This window comes from Cyanistes caeruleus, chromosome 1 (genome assembly GCF_971803275.1).
Source record: "Cyanistes caeruleus chromosome 1, bCyaCae1.hap1.1, whole genome shotgun sequence".
In the NCBI taxonomy this organism is placed as follows: Eukaryota; Metazoa; Chordata; class Aves; order Passeriformes; family Paridae; genus Cyanistes; species Cyanistes caeruleus.
Window position 1 is genome coordinate 50,123,202 of NC_141701.1, and position 23,520 is coordinate 50,146,721.

The 23,520-nt window shown below is 38.9% G+C and overlaps 1 protein-coding gene and 1 long non-coding RNA gene across 5 annotated transcripts in view; one reads left to right on the forward strand and one right to left on the reverse strand.

Annotated features, from left to right (window-relative positions):
- Positions 1–323: 323 nt before the first annotated feature.
- Positions 324–14,668, reverse strand: LOC111924955 (uncharacterized). The gene is made up of 4 exons (XR_002861952.2): positions 14,480–14,668; positions 7,777–7,917; positions 3,592–3,804; positions 324–3,255 (listed from the first exon to the last, which is right to left on the reverse strand). It is a non-coding gene; the product is annotated as an uncharacterized LOC111924955 (long non-coding RNA).
- The window catches only part of LOC111924954 (uncharacterized), a 47,341-nt gene continuing 38,477 nt past the window's right edge, over positions 14,657–23,520 (forward strand). For 2 of the 4 annotated variants that reach the window (XM_086891973.1, XM_023921279.2), the window contains exon 1: positions 14,709–14,872. The gene's annotated coding sequence lies outside the window, so the exon portion shown is untranslated. Of the gene's footprint in view, positions 14,873–23,520 lie in introns of all 4 variants that reach the window. The other 2 variants (XM_023921278.2, XM_086891981.1) reach the window with 2 other exon arrangements.

The following is a 23,520-nucleotide window of genomic DNA, read 5'->3' on the forward strand; positions in this document are numbered from 1 at the left end:
CATAAAAAAGTTTTTTTTTTGGTTCCTTTTAACATAATAGCTTAAATTTTCTTGTGCAGCCTGGAACAGGTATTTTAAATAGTTTCTTCCTGCAGTGAACTAAGAATCCTTTTAAAATCTGCTGCATATATTTCCTTTTATCATATTGTCATCCTTTGTTTTCCTTGTCTGACATCACTCATATTCCCAAGTACAGACATTAGGATAGCTCAGGGTTCACTTTTGCCCAGGTGTATGTTCTCAGCAGTTTTTAAAAGCCAGACCTGTGTATGAAATGTGAAAACCCCAATACACTTGGACAGCTTGGGCTCTCTCACCAAACATTAATGTTCATAGAAGTAGAAAAAGTTTTATTTCTTAACAAATGGGACATCACCACAAATACACAGGAAAATTACACAAATATGACAGTGTAATGTACTCAAACACAAAAGCATAATGACACCTTTAACTCTTTAGCTGATGAGTGCTATATAACATTTGGTTACAAGAACATAACTTGGGAGATGTGTATCATATTATTGCAGTGATTCCTGTTATCTTCACAATTAGCTTGAGTATTTGCAGTAGTTGAACCAACCAAGAGAGGGAGAAGAAGTGAAGAGCTACCAGGCTGTATCAGGCGAAGAGAAAAAAGGGGTAGAAAAGAGAAGATGTCATATAAACTGATTTGCAGAATTTCTTAAAAGTTTTGGATAACCAAATATTTCAAAACTTCATTCATATTGAATTCTGCGGTAAAAATCAAGGTTGACCTGTCTGACACTAAAACCCTTTTTATGTTCTGTTGCTCAATACAAAACATAATAGAATTGGTATAAGATACCAAATATATTTAATGTGGAGATAAATTTTTTTAAAGTAGTGACTAGAAAAATCTGTTAAACCTGAATTTTTAAACTATTATTTTTAAAGTTAAGGGAGAAATAAACATTTGTAATCTCTATAAAAACTGTCTTTTTTGATGCACTATCTCATTTTCTACAAAGTCAAAAGTTATAGTATTGTACAAGCTCTGCACATAATATTAGTTTTACTTTTACAAAATCTGCTGATTTTCTTCTAAGGCTTCTTTCATTAGTTCCTGGGACTCAAAGACTAAGCAAAGACATTTTTTAGTAGCAAATAAAACAATTTAGAGGTTTAATGGTCTATCACTTTGAAAGAAAATTATCTAAATACAGGCAGCAGGTTTCACTGTAACATTCCACTTTCGGCTCTTCCCATTACCCTAACCTTCTCTGCTGCAGTTAAAATAAATTAACAAGAATGTGAACACAGATAAAGTGAGAATTTAACCTGGCAAGATTCGTGGCTATGTAAAGTAGATTTTATTAAAAAGTCCTGTTAAGACAGACAGAAGCAATTTGGTTCCAGCCTCCCCTGTTGTAGTCAACTGGGCCTGAACAGCAGACATTCAATTTGCATAAGAGCTTACATTACCAAGAAATAGAACAAAACACGGCATTAACTGCAGTTGGAAACTTGACTTCATTGCCTGTAAAGGGAATGGGCATTTGTTCTCTGCTTCAAATACATGGTAGTAAAATAGGAAATATTCTTCTTGTATTGTTGCAAGCAGCGCATGAGAACTAGTGAAGAAAATATCCGTGTTTACCTTTTCTTTTCAGAAATCAAATCAGATGTGTGAAATTTAGCAAGAGAATGTTAAAGCTTCATTGTAAATTCAGTATATTTTTAGAGATGTGCTATCTGCTTTAAATACTTTCTAATTTGGATCTGAGCAAACAAAATCTGCTGGCTGAGATAAATACCTATGTAGGATAGAGAAGATTTTGGCTGGGATATATGCAATCAAGCATATTAAAAACCTTTAATAAAGCATTGAAAATCTTTGCTGTGCTTTACCAACACATAATAAAATACAATTTTAGGATTCAATTTTCACTTAGGTGTCACAGATCAGAATAGAAAAAACATATTCCTCCCTTGAAAAACAGCTCATTTCAACATGGATGTTGTCTGTATCCACGTTACCACTGTAATGGTCTTGCCCCACAGAATGCAGTGGGGTGTGGAACTCCTCAGCAAGGGCTGAGCAGATAGAGCCCACAGGGCATCTCTGTGTGCAGAGCAAACATTGCCCCAAAAACTGACCAAGTGGTTCAAGTGCCTTGTCGTGGATGTTCAGAGTTCCCCGGATGGCCCATAGGGTGTCCTCCTCAAAGGCCTCTCCAGCAGAGCACGGGATTCCTGCAGGTCCTGTCAGGACCACATCATGTCTGCCTGCCAAATGCAGATTATTTGGGTACCATCAGGCACCTGGAAGGTCTCTGTCCACCTGATCTTAGGCAGCTGGCTCTCATCCCAAGCCTCCTCTATATTCATAGGACTGACTACCTAAATTGCTTCAAATATCTAGGCTTCAGTATTTAAAATTTGATGGTGGCACCAAATTCACTGTGCAGCACCTTGCCACAAATTGTAAGGACATTCTGACAGCTATTTCTAAACCCACTGCAAAAAAACTCACCAAATTTTCATATTTTAAGCTGGTTTTGTTAAACTCCAAAGCTCTCTCCTTGGCTTTACTGTAATCATAGTATCTCATGTTAAGAGCTAGTATGTTTGGCTACAGAAAAATATTTAAAGAATGATCAGAACACATTAAACACTGTGCTCTAACAGTGCTTCCTTCCTCTTGGGCTAAGTGTTTTTGAGAATCTTACTAGGTCACTGCAGGATCATGGCTTCTCTAATGTTTAAAGGCCTGTGTTACAGGTAGCTGAGAGAAAGAGTGGCATTATGTAGTCTCAATCATTCAGCCAAATCAATCTGCTGTGTCAAGGGGTAAGAAGTGACCCTCCTTTTTCCCTCTTCTCCCAACAGAGCCCACTCTCCTGGACAGTGCCTCACTTTCTAAATCACAGACCTGTTGGGGTGAGGATGCCCACTTATCTCTGGTCTCTGTGTCATTCCAATTCTTCTGTGACTGCCTAGGGCAAAACAGCTCTCCAAAAGCAGAAGTTGCCTGCCTGCTCTCAGCTAAAAACCACAGAGCTAAGAAAAGTGGAGTCAGCTTCCTTAAGACCTCCCTTCTGGTTCAGTGAATCTTGCCCTGCTGTGAATCACCTCATATGCTTCCCTCAGGCACCTAGCCTCAAAAGAGGTCAAAGTCCAGCCTTTCCTTGTATTTATCCTTTCCTTGGGCTGGCTGGAAGCAGCTCTTTTCTCAGTGAGTGGCTTTAAATCACCTCCCTTTGGTCTTTGGATTTCGTTGCGGTCAGCATGTGTCTAGAATGAAGAATTGCAGCATCTCGGTTATAAGCATTTATTAGCTATAGTCCTAACAGCCTAATTCCATGGTTTAATCATTAGATAGGGCTTCCTGTTAGAGATCAAACTTCATTCTTAGGTCAAGTTAACATTGTTTGTTTAATAAATGTTCCCCCATAACACACCATGTACTGTCAGAACATTAGCAATCACCCACCAAACCGCTTGCTTTTTGCACCTCTTGGGTAAATTGGCTTCGGAAAATATCATAGTCAAGAAATCCTTTTCCCATTAGCCAAGATAAAAAACTCACATACTGGAAGCTACAAGTCATCAGTAGGATGAAACAAATACCTGAATGAAATTTATCTCTCTTGTGAATGAAACTGATCTCATTCATGTCAGAAGCAGTGTTGTGGTAGTAACACTACGAGCCTTGTAATAAGTTTTACATAATTATGATAGTCTTCCACTACGTTTTCAGGAGGAACACCAGAGCTCAGGGGTGGCAACATTTAATGAAGTCCTTTTCTTCTGTATGGGTTTGGAGCACATGGAGGGTCTGTTCTAGGCACAAGAAGCACACAGAAACCAAGAATTTTTCTAATTTTCTGAAATGTCAAAATGACAAAAAAAGACCAAAAAACCAACATTTATCCCAGTGTTAAGGATAAAGGAATGTTACTGTAGGAAAATACAGATGGCAACACTTCAGCCACCCGATATACAAAGACCAGATTTTCAAAAGATATTTGAAGTGACCCAGGAGTGTTGGAAAAACTCCATCCTTACAGAGTTCAGTCTTGGACTCTTGGCAGCCAATATTCCTCACAATAGGAGGGAGATTTGCCAAGGAATTTTGGATCAGGTCTCTTCACTTATTCGAGACTTTGAAATGTGTTTTGCAACCCATGGAGGAAAAAATAGGAAGAAATTAAAACTATGACTCAGAACCATCCCTAGAAGGTGTAAATTAAAGGTTAGAAGACATCTCACTTTTAAATGGTGTTCACATTCAATAGAGAAAAGCACCCCTTGATGTTGCACTGACTTTTTGATTTAGAGCTCAGTAATTAAAAGCAGCTATTTTTAAAATGGCTGTTTGTTAATCCAAGATGCTGTTACTTTGCATTTCATTCCAGGCAGCAAACTTTTATAAGTTTGCTCATAAAAAGTACCCCAAAATGACTAGTTTAAAACCAAAAATCCTGTGAATATTTATCTTCTGGATTTCATACATGATGATTTTAAGAAGCTTAGGAAAATGCCAGCAAAAGTCCAACCAGTGCTTTCCAGCACTGCAACTGATACAACATAAATTGGAAATGAATTTCTTTCAGAAGAGAGGGCTTGCTTTGGAAATAATACTCTCTCATTGCAGGGCAAAAGGAAGAGGGGGAAAAAAGTTGTGATTCTGCCATTATCCCTCATGCCTGATCATTTCAGGGGAGGGAACTGGGTGCTCTGCATCCCCTGGAGAAAGAAAATCCCTAGGCCTTAATCTTTTATCCAATAGGGTCAATATGACTGGTCATTAAGGTTAGATTTTAGACTCGATGGTGGTTTTTTGTTACCCAAAAAATGCAGTGACTGCTTGGTATTTCAGATCATCTGTGGAAAAGCATCATGAAGAGAACTAGTACAGATTAGCTGCCTTTAACTTTTAACTTCTGGGTCTATTCTGTGCAGCTAAAGTTGGGTATGTGAGATTATGAGTGTCTGATTATGGGATTTTAAAAGAAGACTTGATCCCTGTCATATGAGAATACTTTAACTTGTATGTTTAGTCTTCATTCCACTTTTTTTTTCTTACTTTACTCCACTTTTTTTGTAAGTTCAATTTTCCTCTATTCTCATACCTGTTGAATTGAGATTTAATATTTTGAAGCCTTCCTGTTCTAGAAAGAAGCTTGAAAATGAGAGTATATCTTTATTTCAAGTAAAATCCAAGTTACCAGGCACCTAGCTAATGTGTCTTGCTCAAAAGTTCATGGTTACACCTACCTCTAGATCTGGAGTCTGAAGAAAACTTCTGCTTTGTCTGAACACATCACCAAAGGTGTATTTGAGATCTGTTTTCACTGAATGTGGAGCACAGAATAGTTCCTGACCAATGGTCTTCAGATGATAAGAGGTTTTCTTTCATGGTACGGGTCTGGAAACACACATGACCCTAGATTTTCTTGGTCTCATAGCTGTATTTGCATGTTTTTTCCCTGAATTTGGTATAGACTGCTGAGAAGTTACAGAATGTGGGACATCAAGGACTGCATTATCCTATGTCTGAACCTAAAGACTGTGCTAAAGATAGCACAGGACAGCACCCCAGAGAGGGTCCCTCAGCCCTTTTTGATGTGCCAGTGAAGGATCCAAGCTTGCCAGTCTTGCAAATTCAAAGTTTTCCAGGGAGAAACCTCTGTGACCAAAGGAAGCCAGGCTGGAACTTAAGTGATATTACTCTGCAGGTATGTTTGCCAAAGGCAACATGAATGTAGAAACATCATTACATTTGGTCTGAGACTTCAGTAAGCAAGCAGGATTTCATCCAGAAAAAAAATCTTATAGTTTGAATATTTCCCTTGTTGTGAGTCTATATTTTGTCGATCTTTGACAAATATCTTAACTCATTTGTCAATAAAAATGCGAAAAATACAAGTTCAGAAGCATGTCAACACCTTCTGTTTTGTCATCAACTGTGATAAGGTTAACCTTGAATATTTTTGAATTTATTTGGTAAAGAAGAAAAATGACATCTGTTTTGTAACCTCACATCTTCCTACACTTTCTGACAGTATGCAGCATTTTCACTGAACTGTAAGGTTTGCTCATGAAAGCTGAGCTAATCAGAGGTGGCTATCCAAAGTTCAGTCAATAAATAGCTTGACTTTCTAGCTTGTAATAATATAAAGAGATCAATAAGAACTATGAAGATTATTTCTCGATTTCCTTCTGTTTCATGTTAAGCTAGCCATGAAGGACAGACTACTTTGCTTCTACCATTTTTTTCTCCTTAGCTATTATACTGCACCTGTTCAGGGGATAGAAAGAAGTGTAATGTAAATACTAGCATCTGAACATTTGCATTTAAGTAATACATTGCTAAACAATACCTGTTTATAGCCTTTGCATATTTACTATCAAATCAGAATGTTTGATTAAAAAAATATGTAATTTCAGTCTTTAGGATGCCCATGATTTTTTTTTTTTTCACTCTTCTTGCAGAAACTGGCTCAGTTATGAATATTTTGACCAAATCTCTGTCGTGAAAAATTAAGATCACTTCTAAGAGCAAGCTTTTGTTTTGAAAACAACTGCATAATTTCTACCTTAACAACATATAGCACAGCTTCAGTAATGTCAGCCTACATGAAGCTTGTAAAACATCCATTATGTCAGATTACTTTCTGGAGAAGGCTTTAGTGAATGACTGTACTGGAACAGTGAAGAAGTGTCCAGTTTGAATTGAATATCAATGTGGAAATTAAGCGTTGACCAGTGTGAAGTGAAGGGTATTTCTGAGGCGAAACAGAAAAAGCAAAGGTCAGTAAAAAGAAATACAATTACACACATAATATAAATTGTATAGAGAAAAAAGGTAAGAAGAAGGCTCCAGGAGAACTAAGTCAGTTTTAAGTGTTTACATAAATAACAGTTATCTGCAAAACCAGTAGCTTTTAAGTTGGGATTTTTTTAAGCGTTAGTGAAAGTGAGTGTGTACTTTGGATCTGTATCTCACCTGCAATTAGGGTTATTTGTGGCCAGATATTTAATGCAGTTTTAAGCAGAAGACTAAGACACGGGCCATAATCTGGAAGAACATATTTAATACTCATAAAGAGTTAAAAGTATTTTAATTGTCAGGATAGCTGAAATTCCAGGAAGGAGTCTAGGGAAATAAGCCAAAGTAATCTTGAAACAATTCTCTTTGAATATTCATTGAGGACAAAGAAGGTCTGAGAACAGGAAAAGTTCAGAATGCATCTCTGAAAAAGAAATGTGTGGAACAAACCAGAAAGCTGAAGTTTAAGACTTAGGAAGAACAAGTTAATAGCGTCAAGAAATGCTGGGGCTTTTTTTGGTCTTGGTTATTTGCCCTCAATGCTGAAGAGGTCTGTTAATACAATTGAATATGAAGTTAGCTACAGATTTGGTGTAGTGGGTAATACAGTGCCACAATCCAATATTTCTGTTAATAAATTCCATCTCAGAGAAGGAACAAATGCCAATTTGGGGCACTCTGGAAAGGGAACCTCAGACACCTTTGAAAACAAGATCTAACTGCCTGAAAATTTTTTAATTAATTTCATCACATGAAACTGCAGGGAGCAAGAGAGGAAATGAAAAAAACAGAGTATGAACCATGCAGCCAAATACAACCACTACAGAAGCTGACCTAGCTCATACTGTTGATCACTAACTACCTACATGCTGATGTTGTGATGTTACTTTAACAAAAACCAAACTAACTCTTTGTATCCTGCAACATAAGAATCATACCTAAGTTGTAAGAATCAGGTTGGCTTTTTTTTTTTTTTTTACCTCATGTGGTGCTTGGGATCAGTAGTAAAGGATCCAGTTCTGGAAGCCACCAAGTGCAGACAATTCCAAGGAGAGAGAAGATACCCAGGGAAAACCAGTTTAAAATACCTGGTGTTGAAAGGATGAAGGGATTAGACACACCTGAGAAAGACAAGAGAGAAAAGACTGTCATAACATGTAAAGGTTTTGCTATATAGATGTTCATCAGCAAACATTCTGCATGCTTTTTTTGACTATGACAGGAAATAATAAGCCCTGATATTTAGCATTTTCCAAGAATGGAGTCTGGTCAGACCTCCTGGGCAGCTTGCTCCAGACTTTGATCACTGAACTTTACAAAGGCTGCAGCATATCCTGTTGCCCTGTCACTGTATCTCAGATCCTCATCTCCACTGTAACCACCCTCATGGGTGGCTGTAGACAGCAATTTAATCTCTTTGCCCATTGCTTTTTAGGATTGAGAAATCCAGTTCCTACTCCTCTCCTATGTCTTGTGCTCCACATCTTTTTGACATTCTCCAGCACCTTCATGTACTGCTTTGTACTGGGGAGACCAAAACTGGTCACAGCTCTCCAGATGTGGTCTCACAAGTGCCAAGAGGAAAGGAAGAAGCACGTACTCTCCTAATGCATGTGTATAGATGGTTCCCATACCATAACAGCACGTGGCTGACTCATGTTAAGCTTGTCTGTCAGGATTTCCAGGTGCCATCCAGCAGAGCTGCTCCACAGCCAGTCAGCCCCAATGCATGCGATGGATTATCCCAGATACATCCCAGGTACAAGACTCCACGCTCGTTTTGACTGAGCATCCTGAGCTTGCTGTCAGCCCACTGCTAGAGCTTGCAGAAGGTACTCACTTTGAGAGTCTTTCATTTCAGTCCTTCAGCTACGGCCCTAATTTTGTATTACCCACTAATTTGCTAAAAGCACACTCCATCCTCTCATCCAAGAAAACTGTTGCCTGTTTCTCAGCCAGGAAACGGAACTTGAGATCATTTTAGTAAGGAGGGGATCTTTATTTGAAGACCTCCAGAGGCAGATATGGAAAGACGTCCACAAAAGCCCACCCCAGAAGTGAGTACATTTTTATAGGTTTTAGGAAATTAGCATAATTGAAAAAAGCACCAATTAGGAGGACAAGTGGTAATGCAATTCACCTCCAGGTCAAGCCCCTTCTCTGGAGCCTCCCCTTCAGCACTGATTCACTTTATCCATGAAAATGTATCTGGAAGAGTTGTTCTCAGCCTTGGTTCCCAGGAAGAACCAAGATAGGATGGGGCCTTGGATTTCCCGGGGCTTGGAGCTCTGGAATTTGTTTTGTCTTTCTGCTTAGGGAAAGGCCATGGAAAAGTACTGGGAAAACTAGCCACTAATGCAATAGGTGACAGAGTTACAAATATATGTGTGAAGAATACAGAGAACATATAAAAGCAAAAAAGGCAAAACCCAAATGGCATCATAACCAATAGAGTGTGATACCTGAGAAATACTACATGTACATGGCTGCCTGGCCTTTCAATGACTGACTATGACTACTACTGTTAGTCAAGAAAGCCCAGCCAATTTTTTGTCTACCTTCCAGTGAATCCTCAGTTTTCCCAGTTTGCCTACAAGTTTATTGTGGAAGAACCTGCCAAAGTAAAAGCCGAAGTAAAGGTATGCAATGTACACTGTTCTCCCTTCATTGACAGAGCCCCACATTTTTGCTGCAGAATGAAATCAGGTCAATCAGTTTCTATTTGCTCATGATGAATCTGTGTTGGTTGTTTCCAAAAACTTTCAGTTTGTCATGTACTTGGACAGGGCTTCTGTGAGGACCTGCATTGTAATGTTCTTACTTGCTGATGTGAGGCTGGCCAGGCTCTGTAGCTGTTTCTTTGTTGTTTTTTCTTTCTTTTTCTTTTTCTTTTTTTTTTTTTTTTTAATGGAAATAAGATTCTTCTTTTCCCAGTAATGAGAAACCTCTCCTGAACACAAATTGCAATTTTGCATGACATGGACCACCTTCTTCAGCTCCATCCTTGAATTCAATTCTCCCCTGTCACAGTGGGGACGTATATGTTCATTTCCTCTCACTCAATTTTCTAAGTGCTGCTACTAAAAGCAGAAGCTGTGAGGTCTGAGATCAAACCCTGTTAATAAAGAGCAATGAGAAGAGGACCTTGATAACCAAAACTTCATCAGTGCCCTTTGCCATTAGTTTGTCTGCTCCTAGACAGGAGTAAGTGCCATATTCCTTGGTATTCCTTTTGCTGCTGAAGTACTTACAGAAGGTTGTCTTCTTAGCCTTCATATCTGTGTGGTGTCAAATCCAGTTGTGCTCGGCCTTCCAAACTTTCTCCCTGAAATAATACTGGGTAGTAACTCTGCAGTGTCTGTGGATCATCTGTCCCTGCCTCCAACTCCTGTGGCTCGAGGTCATTGGGAGTTACACCCTCAGCCAAGCTGGCGTCCTGACACACCTTCATTTTCTTGAGCACAGAAACAGAGCTTTCTTACCCTTTAAGAAGGTTGCTTAGGAAGGTCAACCAGCTCTTTTAAGTTCCTCTGCCTTTCAGGGCTGTATCCCTTGTGGCTGTGAGGCCTCTTTTAGGCAGCTTTGCTCAATTGCTGTAATTGATCAAATCCAGCAGCAATGGGGAGGTCCATACCCAGTTTGGGTGACTGTAACCAGGCTGGAGGGAAACCACTGCTGACATGTACTTGGAACTTCTTTGAAAAAAACCATTAAGTTACACAGGCCTGTCTTTGGCCACACTGAGACATGAAAAGCAATTCAAGCTTTAGCAGGAAACATGGAAGGGGAACCCCAGGAAATCCACAATATATATGCAGTGAAGTCAGAAAAACATTTTCTAAGACTCTCCCTGCTGGTCTTAGTCTTAATGGAAATAAACACTTCCCAAACTAGTTTAACATCTATTTGCCATTAATGAGTTTGATTTGCTTCTGTCTGCAGCAGAAAGACTTGCAATCTGCACGTTATGGTACACAGTGTGATGAGCAATATTAAGTGCACCCTTTTGTATGGTGTAGTCAACCTGATAAAAATAGAAGCAGACGAAAGCCTAAGGAAGGATTTCTTATTCTCCTACCATCAGATGAAGCTCTTCAGACCCATAATTTAAATGTTTGTCTCATTGTAGAGGTGCTAAAAAATGTGTCAAAAGACTTTAGCTAGTTAGTCTGCAATTTAGCTTGAAAAGTTTGTTTCTTCCCATTCTTCCTAGTTTTTGAATAAAGAGATAAGGGAAAACGCCTGCTTGCCATGGTAGGTACATGAGCTATAATTTGCAATGAAATATCATGAACTGTGCCATACTACAGAAGCTTTAATTAGAGTAATTAAAACACATTGTAACTTACCAGTGATTTTGCATTCAGTATATTTTAAACAGCTGAGCACTGAAAAAAATGCAGTGATTTGCTCACTACCACACATCAATGGGTTTCTGCAGCTGTGGAATCACACTAAAATTGAGCTTGCTCAGGCAGCCAAATTATTCTTTAGGAACTGGAGAAAATCAGAGAATGATATTCCTAGAGACAGACCATTAAAGAAGAATTAACTATTAGATCTCCTATGTGATTTTGGGCTCTTTTTACCTGGATGGCAGACCTCAAGGACTTTTCATATCTCATATACATATACATATATATATGTCTATATATATGTCTATATATATGTGTGTGTATGTATATATATGTATATATATATACAGATGTATACATATATATATATGAATATATGAATGTTTCTCTCCAGTTAGCCAAAGCAAAGAAATACACTCCAAGAGAATATGCTGTTAAGAATACTGTGAGCATGGACTCACAGTAGAAAGGAAAAGATACCAGGTATTACTGGTAGCTGGTAGTTTCAAACCAGCTGCTTGTTAAAGGATAATCTCACAAGACTAATTAAGAAATGAATATGCTTTTGAGTGAAGGAATGAGGGTTAGGAATTTTTTTTCCTGTTTCTTGGCAATTACTTTAGCTTTGTATACATCCCCAGTGTATTTTATTGTTTAGGCCTTTACCGCTTCCAGAAGCTAGAAAATATTAAAAAATAATTCTGTCAGTCCTTGCACAGATGCTTGAATCAAGACCAGCTATGGGTAGGAGACATCTAATTCGATAGCACTTTTACACATCCTGCACAAGTGCTTGGTGGGAAAATATACAGAAGAGTCAGCATCAACATCCCCATTCCTGCAATGTGCTCCACTGGGCACATTGCAATGGCTGGTTCGTGCTGTGCACCTGCTGCGGCCCAAAGCCCAGGTTTGTGCCCAAAACCACATGTTCTACACACAGAAATCCCTAGGCTTAGGCCACCAAGCATGTCCTGCCCTGTGTCTGCTGGTGGAGAAGCGATCAAGCCCATCCCCAGTCCAGAGCAGAAAGAGAGACTGGTGAGTCCCAGCTAACTGCCCATCTGCCGTTCTGCAGGCCCAGTGTGAGGAGTGAGATGAGTAGTTGGGAGTCACTTAAGTAAAAGAGCTGAGGTCATCCTAGCCAGAACCCATCAGAGGCTTGATTTGGACAGAAAAATGCCAGCTCAGGCACCAAATGAGCAAAAACTTAAAGATTTCCTTTGAGGAGAGACCAGTCTGTAAACAGAAGATTTTTACACTTCAAAGTTTAGTTAGGTTAACATCCCTGAGATTAAATGTACACCACAGCATTTGTAAATGGTAGAGAAGGATATCAAATCTTTAAAGGTCATGCAATCTCCACACAAAAGCAAGGGATTCCTACCAAAACAGTCTCTCTGGGCAAGGAGCGTTCTGATATTTTCAAGACAGCACAACAAAACAGCTAATCATTATAGTTTTCTGGAGGACACCCTGCATAGTTAATTTAAACAAAACCACAGAGAAATAGAAACACTTTATTCCAACACTGTTCCTTTTTTAAAAACTACCTTTCTGAAAATGTAATAGAGTCAGCTGTTCAAGTGACAGCATTCACAACAGGGAAAGGACGAGTCTTCAGTGAGTGATTAAAGTCTGAAGCAACCCATTTAGATAACCATAAAAAATTTTATTGCAGATTTAGTCCAAAATTAAGAATATGTTTGTCATGGGACAAAAGAAGAGTAAAATAAAAAGAACAATTAATACAAGACTTTGGAATATGTTTTTTCTTTCTTGGCAGCGTTTGAAAATTGTTGGTATTTCTCATACAGAAACTTGTCACAGGCCATTACTGCCTCTCACTGCCCACCAGGCTGTCCCTTCTTGCCTCTTGAAACTGTGAGTGCCTTCTGCCCATGCAGCAGGCACCAAATTTCATTAGTGTTTTCCTACAGGAGACCAATTAGCAGGGCTGTGACAGAACTAGGGGCAGATATGAACCTTTGCTTGCTTCAAATACTCATTTGTCTACAAAACTGATAAAAAAAAAATTATAGTCAAACTTCACAAAGTAATAATACTAAAGAAAACATCTACCTGAATAACCCTTGATAGCACTCACAAGAAGTGATACTTCCCACTTGTACAATGAGCCATTACAGCTACAGCCTGTGTATGGGCCAGGGTGGTCAGGGCTCCCCACTCTGCCCCAACAGGGAGCCAGGGGAGGGTGCCCTGGCTTAGGACAGTGGTAGGGATAAGGTCATGCCAGCCACACTCCAAACAGCAGGAGCTTCATCTCAGGTCCAGCTATGAGGGTCCAGTGTTTCCTTCCATAAGGATCTACTCCCACAAGATTTAATTCACAGTGTAGGGTTTATACCAGCAGTGCCTGTGCTGAACATCACATGGGTCATCCAGTCCTTATCCCTTGTCTCTGGCAAGGAATAGGGTGCTGAGGGATGCTGGTGCAGACTCTTCCACAACCAGAGGGAAAGCTGCTGAAGGGATCAGGATAAGAAGAAAGCAACCCAATTGTGACCTACGTAAATCAGCTGGGCCCACAACTACAGTAATGACACAACTGTCAATAACTGGACTTCCTTAGGGAAAGAAAATAGCCTCATTTTCTGGATATATTGTGTCAGAAGATTTTAGAGTCTTCCTGTTTTACTGGTCAATCCATCTTTCAGTTCATAGAAAATCTCAAATGAAATGTTTTGCATAAAATACTTGAAAACACTGTGTAAAGATATCAGTCATTGTGACCCAATGATGTGTAATGTAATTTTTTATGATTAAAAAAATGCAGGGGCCCTAACACACTCAGAAGAGAGTTATCAATAGAGATTTTTGTGCAAGACTCAGTAGCATCTACACTGTAATCTGCATTCTCCTTTTGAGGCATGATTTGAGAAAAGCACATTTGGTAGTATCAGAAAGTTGCAAACAGCTGCTTTAGCTTTCTTGTCTTCACAAAGGTCAGACTATCCTTCTAAGAATTTTTACCTAAACACTCAGTGTTCATCCAATCATACTGCTTGCTTAGGGGTACATATTTAATAGTAGTCAATTTATTAATTTACAAGTGCTGGAAATGCCTGAGATCAAATCAGTTAGATCCTTTCCTTTGAAAGCAATATGCTAGAGAAACTACATTGTCTACAAATATTTATCACACACACCTTAATTTCATCTCTAAGTGCTACCAAGACAGCAAACGTCTTCTCAGCCAGTTTCAAAGCACATGCAGAGCAACAATAAAAGAGAAAGAAAGGTGAAGGAGAAGCTTTTCTACAGGTAGGTCATAATGAGCTCTAGTCACTTATTCATTAACAATTACCTGAGAGTGTCCAAAATCCTTAGGTATTCAGTGTAAGAAAACAGGCCAAAGCAGTAAATCTATTGAGGAAACATTTGATATTTCTGCTATATCAATGTTTGCCCTGCTGCCTTCCCAATTCTATCCGATAAGCAGTAACTTGTAAGTTCAGTAAGTAGTTCAGCTTCAGCTTAAATCACTTTATTCATCACAGGTGCAGATGAGTCACACTCATGAGAAAGCCTCAGTCATGTGAATTGGATTTGGTATAAAAACCCACCCCAGAACTGTCTGTATTCTGTGTATAAGCACTGAAAGTTTTAGGAAAGGAGATTTACATCTAGTATCATAGTTGTTGCTGACTGAAGCACTTTAAAGGACTTCTATGTAAGCTGCTGGTGCTGTTATTAGCAGGTAGGTAAATTAATAGATGGCAAAATTTTACTTTGTAACTCTTTTTGTGGTTATAGTGTGGCAGTTTGAAGAGCTGTATTTGCTTAAGCAAATGTGCTGTGCACTGAGAAATGGCAAGTCACGGCTTCTGACGATGTGCTCGGAAATTGGGGTAATGGGACTTTGTGGGCTGGGAGAGAGGACAAGGGATGGTGTGGTCTCAGCTAATTTGATATTAGTGAGGGCAAAAATGTAGCTATTATGGGCAGAAAAATCGAATTGCTCAGCAGGTTTGTACTGGGGCTTTTTGTGATGGTTCTGTATTCTACCTCATGACTTAATACTGTTTTTACTTCTAAGGGGATCTCCCTTTGACATGTGCTCTTTGAGGTATAAAATTACTGTAGTACTGTCCATTAGTGTTGGCTTATGTAGCAGGACATAGTAGTCTGCTATCAATTTGAGTTCTGAATTGTTTATATGTATCCTATTTTAAATCATTTCTTAGGGTGGTTTTTTTTTTTTGGCCATGTCTATTTGTGATGTTAAAGTGACTAGAAAACTAAGGAGAAACAAAGCTCAAGTCTATTTGAACTGAATCTTTATCCCATTCTTTAGGAGGGGGAATGATCATAAAAAATATTTCTTTTTCCTTTTATTCAATTTTTTTTTTCACTTTGTTTTACTAATATTTGTCCTTGGAGTAAAGTGACCTGAGGCATCAAATTGCCAGTTAATGCATGATTTTAGAAACCTGACCCTGTAAGATATAGCTATTTAGTGTGCTGAGCTATTCTGTTGTTGCCTTTAATAGGCCTTCAAAGACATGCAGCTTGAATGATAACCTAAATCTGAGGTGGTTATCAAGTGTCTATAAGGCCTCATCAGCTGCCACCACTGGGACTAGTTAATGACAAAAGTGTCCCACTTCTTTGTAAGTGGTGTATATTATTTTTGTTTATGCTTTTAGCATTTGCTGTCATGATGCTCCTCAGAGAAATAGGACAGTAAAGTTTCTCTCAGCCTTAAGGTTGTCCTTTGGGTCTAGCATGTGATTTTGGTAACAGCCTGAATAGGAGCTTGGTGTTTATTGGAACAATGCTAGGTCAGTAGCTTTGAAGTGTAAATCTCCTGTTTTGTTTGCTCCAGAAGTGCAGATGAGCCCTGTAATGCAGGTCTACCTTGCCCTGGGAGTGCTTAGTAGTGTGCCTGAGGGATGGTAGCCTGAGCTGGGAGCATTTCCTCACCTCTGGAGGGATGTCTTGTGGCTCTACAACATTGCTGAGGGGCTGGAGAGCTCTGCTTGGCCAAGATGCAATGAAAAGTGATGATTACTTTGCCCTTGTCCCCTGCTGACCATGTTCTGCCTGTTCTGTCTTGCAGCCCCGAGAGACTGTCTGTGGCTGTTGTTCTTTTTCACCTATGGAATAACTGTCTTAAATCCAATTTGCCTCTCTTCCACTTAGCTATGCAGTAAGTCTGCTGTGACTTTCTTTAGGCTTTCTAACTGCTTTAATAAGAGCATGGCCTTGGGTGATATCTTAATCTGGGAAGCCAAAAGGGGGATATTGTGAGGGGAAAATTGCTTCCTTAAGTTGCTTGCTCTGATCTGCAGAGTGGATTTGTGGGTCCTCTGCAGGCTGCTAACAGGGATAAGTCCTTGCTGTTCTCTGTTAGATAATCTTTCCCTGCTTGTGGGATCCTTTTAGTGCTGAAAGGAAGTTATGGATATGCAGTGTAAAGGGTGTACACAGCTAAGGAGAGAGTGATTTGATTTATACTCTTATGTTGACACATATCAGCAGCCTGTATAAGTAAAATGCATGTTTAGGTTACAAAAATGTATGTATATATACACACATACAGTGTGTATGTGTGTGTCTATATATATATGTATACAAGCTGTAACTAAAGATTCTTGTTGCCATAGTGTTTCATTCTAAAAAAACAGCCCTCTCCCAACCCAGAATGGTTTTTTTCAGAGCTCCTTTATTAATCATTAGTTTTTGTGTTCTTTATTCCTTTTATTGACGTTGCATCTAATGGTGTCAGTCTGCCTTGAGATGTTAAGACAGATTATCAAAAGATAAATTTTCTGCAAGAGTTAATTCAAAGAGATGTATTATTCCTGCAGCTCTCTTCCATGTTTCCAAATATGATCTCATGAATTTAAATAGATCAACTACAGTTGATGTCTCTTCTTGATCTATTTGAATTGCTTCTGAAGCTACTGATCATATGCTTTTGTCTCCTTCATGCTGGTGGCACAGCTGTCTGCTCATTCAAGGTCCAATTTCTGAGGTTCTGGGATTATTCTGTGCCTCTAAAACTGCTAGCTCTTATAAGTAATCAATGCTAGCTCATTCTTGGCAAGGGTTTAATCCACACCAGGGTTTTGATGGAATGGTTCAATTACTCTTTCTCTTAAACGTGATAGTCAGATGCAAAAGGAATAAAGGAGATGGGACAGTTTCCATAACTCTTAATGATATTGTGCCTTACTCTGCAATTAATAGTATTTATAGCTTTATGTACTCTCTTCTGCCTCCTTCTTGATATAGAAAGGTGAATTACTGCTTCCTAAAAATCCATAATAAAGACAAAATAACTCCTGCAAATACCTTCTTTATAGATTGTTTGAGCAGTTAATTAAGTAAAGCGTGGTTTCTCTTTTCAGCGACTGAACAAAACTCAAAGCAGTTTCTAAAGAAAGTGTGAGCCTATATATATGCTGAAGATGCATTCCACAAATACATTACAATTACTTATCTTGTAGCATTAGGTAATATTTTCTTTTCCTGTGAATGCAGCTGAGTAATAGCCTTGTTAGAACTTCTGCAGAAACAAGCTTGACATTTCAAAAATCCCCATTTATTTGTTCCCTGGAGTATCTCATCTAGCAAGTGCTCTGCATTTCTTTTTCTGCTCCTGCTAGTCTCTTGAGTGTTGGCATCACATTTGAAATGCAGATAAACTGACCTGAAAGAAAGCTGCCTCTTCTTTGAGCATCTCTGACCTGCCTGAAAGTGCACAAGAACACTTCAGCCATAAAAAATTACAACATCTCTATGATGTTTGTGCCATGTTAATTTTGTTTGAATATGAGGGTAGTAATTGCTTACAATAGTTCTGACATGCTGCACAAGCCACAGCATGTAAGTAATGTTTGCATAATGCATACCTAGAGCTGTTGTTCCTCCCTGAGAGAATCCTAGCAAATTAAGATGGAAAAGTTATCTTTTAGGATTGCTGTGTCTTTGAAGACTTGACAACAATCACAAAATATATCAAAGCATTTAATTTGTTCCTGCTGTACTCAAGTGCCTTAGTGTGTCTTAATAGCTTCTTAATGGATGCTTAAGAAATTCTGTCTGTGTCCAACCAACAGAGCTCTCAACCCTTTATGGCTGATAATTACCCATGAGTTTAGTTAATAGGTTTAATAGGCTGCAGTGAGAGGTTGGCTTTTTTCTGTCACATTTGGGAATTCACTGTCAAAGACTTGTTACCTGGGATGTCCCAATGTGTTTCTTAAAAAAAGCTTGAGGGATAGAAAGGAGAAAAGCTCTGCATTTACTGACCTTCAGCAGCAGATAACATTAAGTTGGATAACTAAGTACAGAATTGAGCTCTATCCAAAGTAATGTTTGCTCCTATGACTCGTAAGTCTGGGTAGATTGTACAGTTTAATAAAACTTTGTGCACTACCAGATTAAATTTGTGCAGCAAACTTTCATTTCCTTGTGGCAGGTTGTTGTGGGGGCAGTCAGAGGTAGTGTTCTGCCCTGTCCTGCTGCAAGCTCTCTAACCCATCCCAAAATTACTGGTGCAGATGCTATGGGCTGTCACTTCCTAGTGTACCTGGAGGGGTCATTCCAGCCCAATACATCTTGCTAAAAGAGAAACTAGAACAAAGCAGGTTTGCCTCTTTTGTTGTTTTTGTAGGGTTTTTTTTGACAATTACCAGTCTAAGTACAACTTTCACAGTGATATCTGGGAGTATGTTGCTCTAAGCTCTTTTGTTGTCATTGAAGAAAATGACTTTTATTTCTCCTCCAGGCAAAAGGGCATAAGCACCACAAGGAATGCTTGGTAGAGGCATGTTATATATGTGTTTTGTGGCATAAAAGCAGTAGTTCTTGACTCTCTTCATTGGGAATATTGCAGTAATGCAGGTGAAAATGTCCTGCAACACTATCCTGCACACACCTTTCCCACCCCACTAAAAAGCCCTAAGCAAACACAAGAGAAAAAATCCTCAATCCTTCTCAAAAAAAACCCACAAAGTCAAGAAAACAAACCCCCAAACAACCAAAAATCCCCCAAACTCCTAAAACAAACCCCAAAATAAGACAGACTAAAGCACAGGGAAAATGTTGAGAACTTTATTAGTATCATCTTACGAGAGTGAATACAGGAAGACGCTTCAGGGGAAAGTTTTCTTTGTACTCAATTATTTTTCAATTTGAGAAGAAAATGTCTTGATGACAGTCAAGTATCACTAACTCTTTTTGCTCTGCTCATTTCCCAGGACACAAAGGCAATGTATAAATTTAAGTTGATAATTTATACTTGCATGATGGTGTAATAGTAATGTGTTGTGTGATTTCACTACAGTCCAGTGTGTTGTCACTATGTCTGGCTTAAATACAAAATTCAGATGAGCAATGTAAGATTATTGTGCTGCACAGGGCTATGTCTATAATGGAATGTACTTCTTTGGAGAATGCTGGAAACAGCCTCTCTTCTGGTGCTGGAGTATTAGATACTGTCTTTGTGCCTAAATGTGGTGAGCATATGAATGTGAAATGTTAGAGGAGATTTGCCAACTGCTGATATCTTTCTGATTTCTCTGCCTCCATATGTCTTTCCACTGGCTGCCTCTTACGTCACAATTCCCATCCCCCTGCTCAGATGCTTTTATATCGTTTTTGGAAGAGGGATCTGTGTTCATCTGACAGAAGGCATGCATAATGTGAGCTACTTATTGAAATAGCAGCAGTTTCTTGGACTGTACATATATACTGATTTTCCAGAGCCCTCCTTTGAGGGTACAAATAGGGAGTCTGGGAAAAGGAAAACCCAAAACACATTACCTTTTCATGTCTGACTAGATCTGCAGTCCCTCAGTGCAGGGTGAACTGCAAGATGAGCATGACTTTGCAGAAGTGTGTTTACATGGCAGAAAAAAACCATCCCAGTTGTGACTCAATGGTTCATTCTGTTTACATACAGCAATACATAAGATCATTTTTATTTAACATGCTTAAAAATTTCCTAAGGAGGTGTGTATGTAATACAGGTTCTTATTGAAAAATATTCATGTTTGCAGTTAAGTATATATTATGTTTCTTGAACAGAAGAGTGGAAAGCACAGTTTGAAACACTTCAATAAAGAAGTGAAATATTTCTTTACAAATTAACTATATAAGCTACAAACTTACACTTTTTGTATTTAAACAAGTTTTAATTTTCACAATAATGTGAATTCTGTATAACTTTATACAATAGGTACTGACTTTTAGTATAGTATTATATACCTATTATGCCTTGTGTCAAAACCAGTGACTTGCTAGTTCCTTTGGGCAATTCCTTTATCCATAACTGACCTCAAGATTAAAATAATTTCTTATTCTTTATTTAAAGGGCAGATGTTTCTTAAAGTATATTTGCAGTTTTATTTCCCTAAAATGACTTCCAGTATCCAAGCAAGTAAAAAGAACTAAGTTGAGGTGTTTTGGGTTTTTTGTTTTTTTTTTTAATGGTCTTGAGCGATGCTTTATCTGTTCCTTCAGGTATACCCCTTTGGAGGGGAGCATGCTGACCTTTAGCAGCTCTGTGCCTGCCTCTAGCCCTGCTTGCAGCCCAGGCTGCTGTGGCTGAAGGAGGACTGGATGCTCTGTGCTGGTCAGATATTCTCTTGTAGCACTTTGTGCACAGTTGACAGATACTGAGATTATATTGATTTCTGCCTGTATCCTTTGGTCCTAAAGAATTTCTTTCTTCGAGTCCTCTTATTGTCTGAAAAGTGCTTAATTGTCTGATTGGCAAGGCTTCGGGAGGTGTGAACTAAGGATCTGACAGTGAGTGGCTTGGATGCTCAGGCAGGAAATATACATATCAGTTAAAATTTGTCAGGGCTTAGCTGTTCAGATACAGTGTTCTGTCTCTCCAAGGTTGGATACTCAATCACTTAAGACAGAGACTTCTTGTGTGCCTGTAGAATAAATTTTTTAATGGAACAAATAATCCATATTTGTGTTTCTAAGTGGATATGAGATACTTAAGAAGAGCCATTAATTTACTGGGTAAATCCTTTAGGCTGCAGACAGTCACTCTGGCTGGATACTGCAGGAGACCATCATAAGCAGAAGATGAGATGATGTAATGCACTGTATTTTGGATTAAAGATTATCTCCTCAATTGATGGCTGGAAAGCAGACACTTTAACTATACTGACCTGTGAAATATTGCTGAGATAGTGGAATCTGTGGAAGTGCAATGAGAAATTGTGATAGAGTAAGGGGACAATACCTGGACTATGCTGTCACAAACCCACAGCTGCAGGCTTTGCAGATCTACTCTGCACACAAAAGTGCTTTCCAATAAAGACAGAAGCACTCATGCAAGAAATGTCTCTCCTGTGTGATGTTCACTTGGTCCATGAGTGCCTCAGAAGTGCTGGTGCCAAAGGGTGATGGGAGTGCCAGGTTTGGCTGAACTGGTGGCAGCTCAGGGTGTCCAGGTATGGAGGATTTGACCTGGAGATTCTGCCTGAATGAGGGGTTACAAGAACAGGGGCTTTTCAAATCAGTCTCGAGTTTAGCCCTCCCCCCCTCAGTTTAATGGGGTCTTTGGTACTGCCTTTGTGAAGGAATAATGAAGTCAGGACATCCCTGCAACATGTGCTGGAGATGATCTAATTGTTTGTAACATCATCCTTTTTAATTATAACTTTAGTCACAGTATTTTAGTTTCTGATGTATCAGAAGTGATGAATATTACCTTTTTAAAGAATGATGTTTGCTCGCATAAATGATATGCCTACCAAAAATCAAAGTAATCTCAAGAGTGTGCTGATTATCTTATGCAAATCATTTTAAGCTTATCTTGGGTAACACACTTGTTTCATTTTAGGTAGTATAAAGATGCACTTTGAAATGCAGACTAATGTGGCTTGAATTATAGCCGGAGTTCTGCTTCAGTTGGGGCTAAGGGGAATAAGGGCAGCAGGGATTACAATTGAACCAGCTGACAATGTACAGAATATCTGCCTCTGTTACACCTAAAAGATTAGTACAACATCCAAGATAATTGCTGTTTAATAGCTGCTCAGAGATCCTCATAAAGAAAAGCAATGACTGGGGCACATTTTATGGATGTATTGGTTTTTTGCTGCAATGTGAAAGTGGCACAATGATTGTATGGTTCTAGTCAGTGAAGAAACTTCTACAAAACCTCTTTAACACGATGTGTAATGATTATAACTCACAGGGGAGCATGTATTATTTGAGGGAGGATGGTTTATCTTGCATATCTAACACTTTTTCTAATTATAGTGCTTTAAACAATGGCTAATAAAGCAAGCTACACACAGTCATTGAAAAGGTAATAACTGCATTCCTCTTCAGAGGAATGGTGGTGTCAGCTTTCCTTCTCCACCAGGCAGTGGTGGTCTCTGAGACACCGTAGTCACTATAGTGTGTATACTGTGTGTTAATGCTGAAACTCTGTCCACATACAGATATGGTAATGGTGGATCATTAAATATAAGTCAAGCCTTTTTTTTATCTTTCATCTGTACTCTGGGAACAATTCATTCAGTGTGGTCTGACAAAGTGTGGAATCCTAATGAGCCACTAAGGAAAAAGCAGCTTTATAAAGTATGTGTTGCTCCTATCAACGGTGTTATTTCTGCCTCTGATGTCTTTCCACCAAACATAACTATTGTTCATTTCAGAGCTCCTATTTCTCCTATTTTTGCCCTCCACCCATTTTCCTTGGCTTCCCCTTTGTAGGTGGACAAACCTTTTGAATTTAGCCCTGGTAAGGAATTAGTTGCCTACTGCTAAATAGCAGCTTGGAATACTGCTTTTGGAATGTTCATTGGTTACTTTGGTGACTAATTAGAGAAAAATAGGCATCACCAAATACAGTACCAGTTTTAAGAGGTGTGAGTTGCCTGATTTTCCCACTTTTATACTGGAAAAATGAAGCTAATAAATGAACATGTCAAGAAATTCTGTAACTTGTGTGTGCCTCTTAAATCTTAATATTACAAACAAATAAGGCAACTGAAGTATTTACTTCAGTCTAAAGGGAGGGTTTGGGTTTAAACTGGAGGAAACGTATAGGTACAGACCATGGAACACTCTTTTATGTCATCTATTTGCTACTTTGGGTTAATTAACTGTGGCTCTGTATTCCCTCCCACCTTTACCCTTCTTCCTAGCCCTATATTAAACCTCTAGCAAAAGGGACAATAAGACAGGGCCAAATGCATCTCAATAAACCAGTTCTCTAGCTCAAACCATGTTTTACAGATGATTTCTGATTGTACTTAAACTTGTTTCCATTTCTCATCAACTGCAACAAAATTTCCCACTTATGAAGGTACAATAAACTGGTAAGAGGGAGAAACTCTGCCCCAACAATTTCTATGTGTTTTC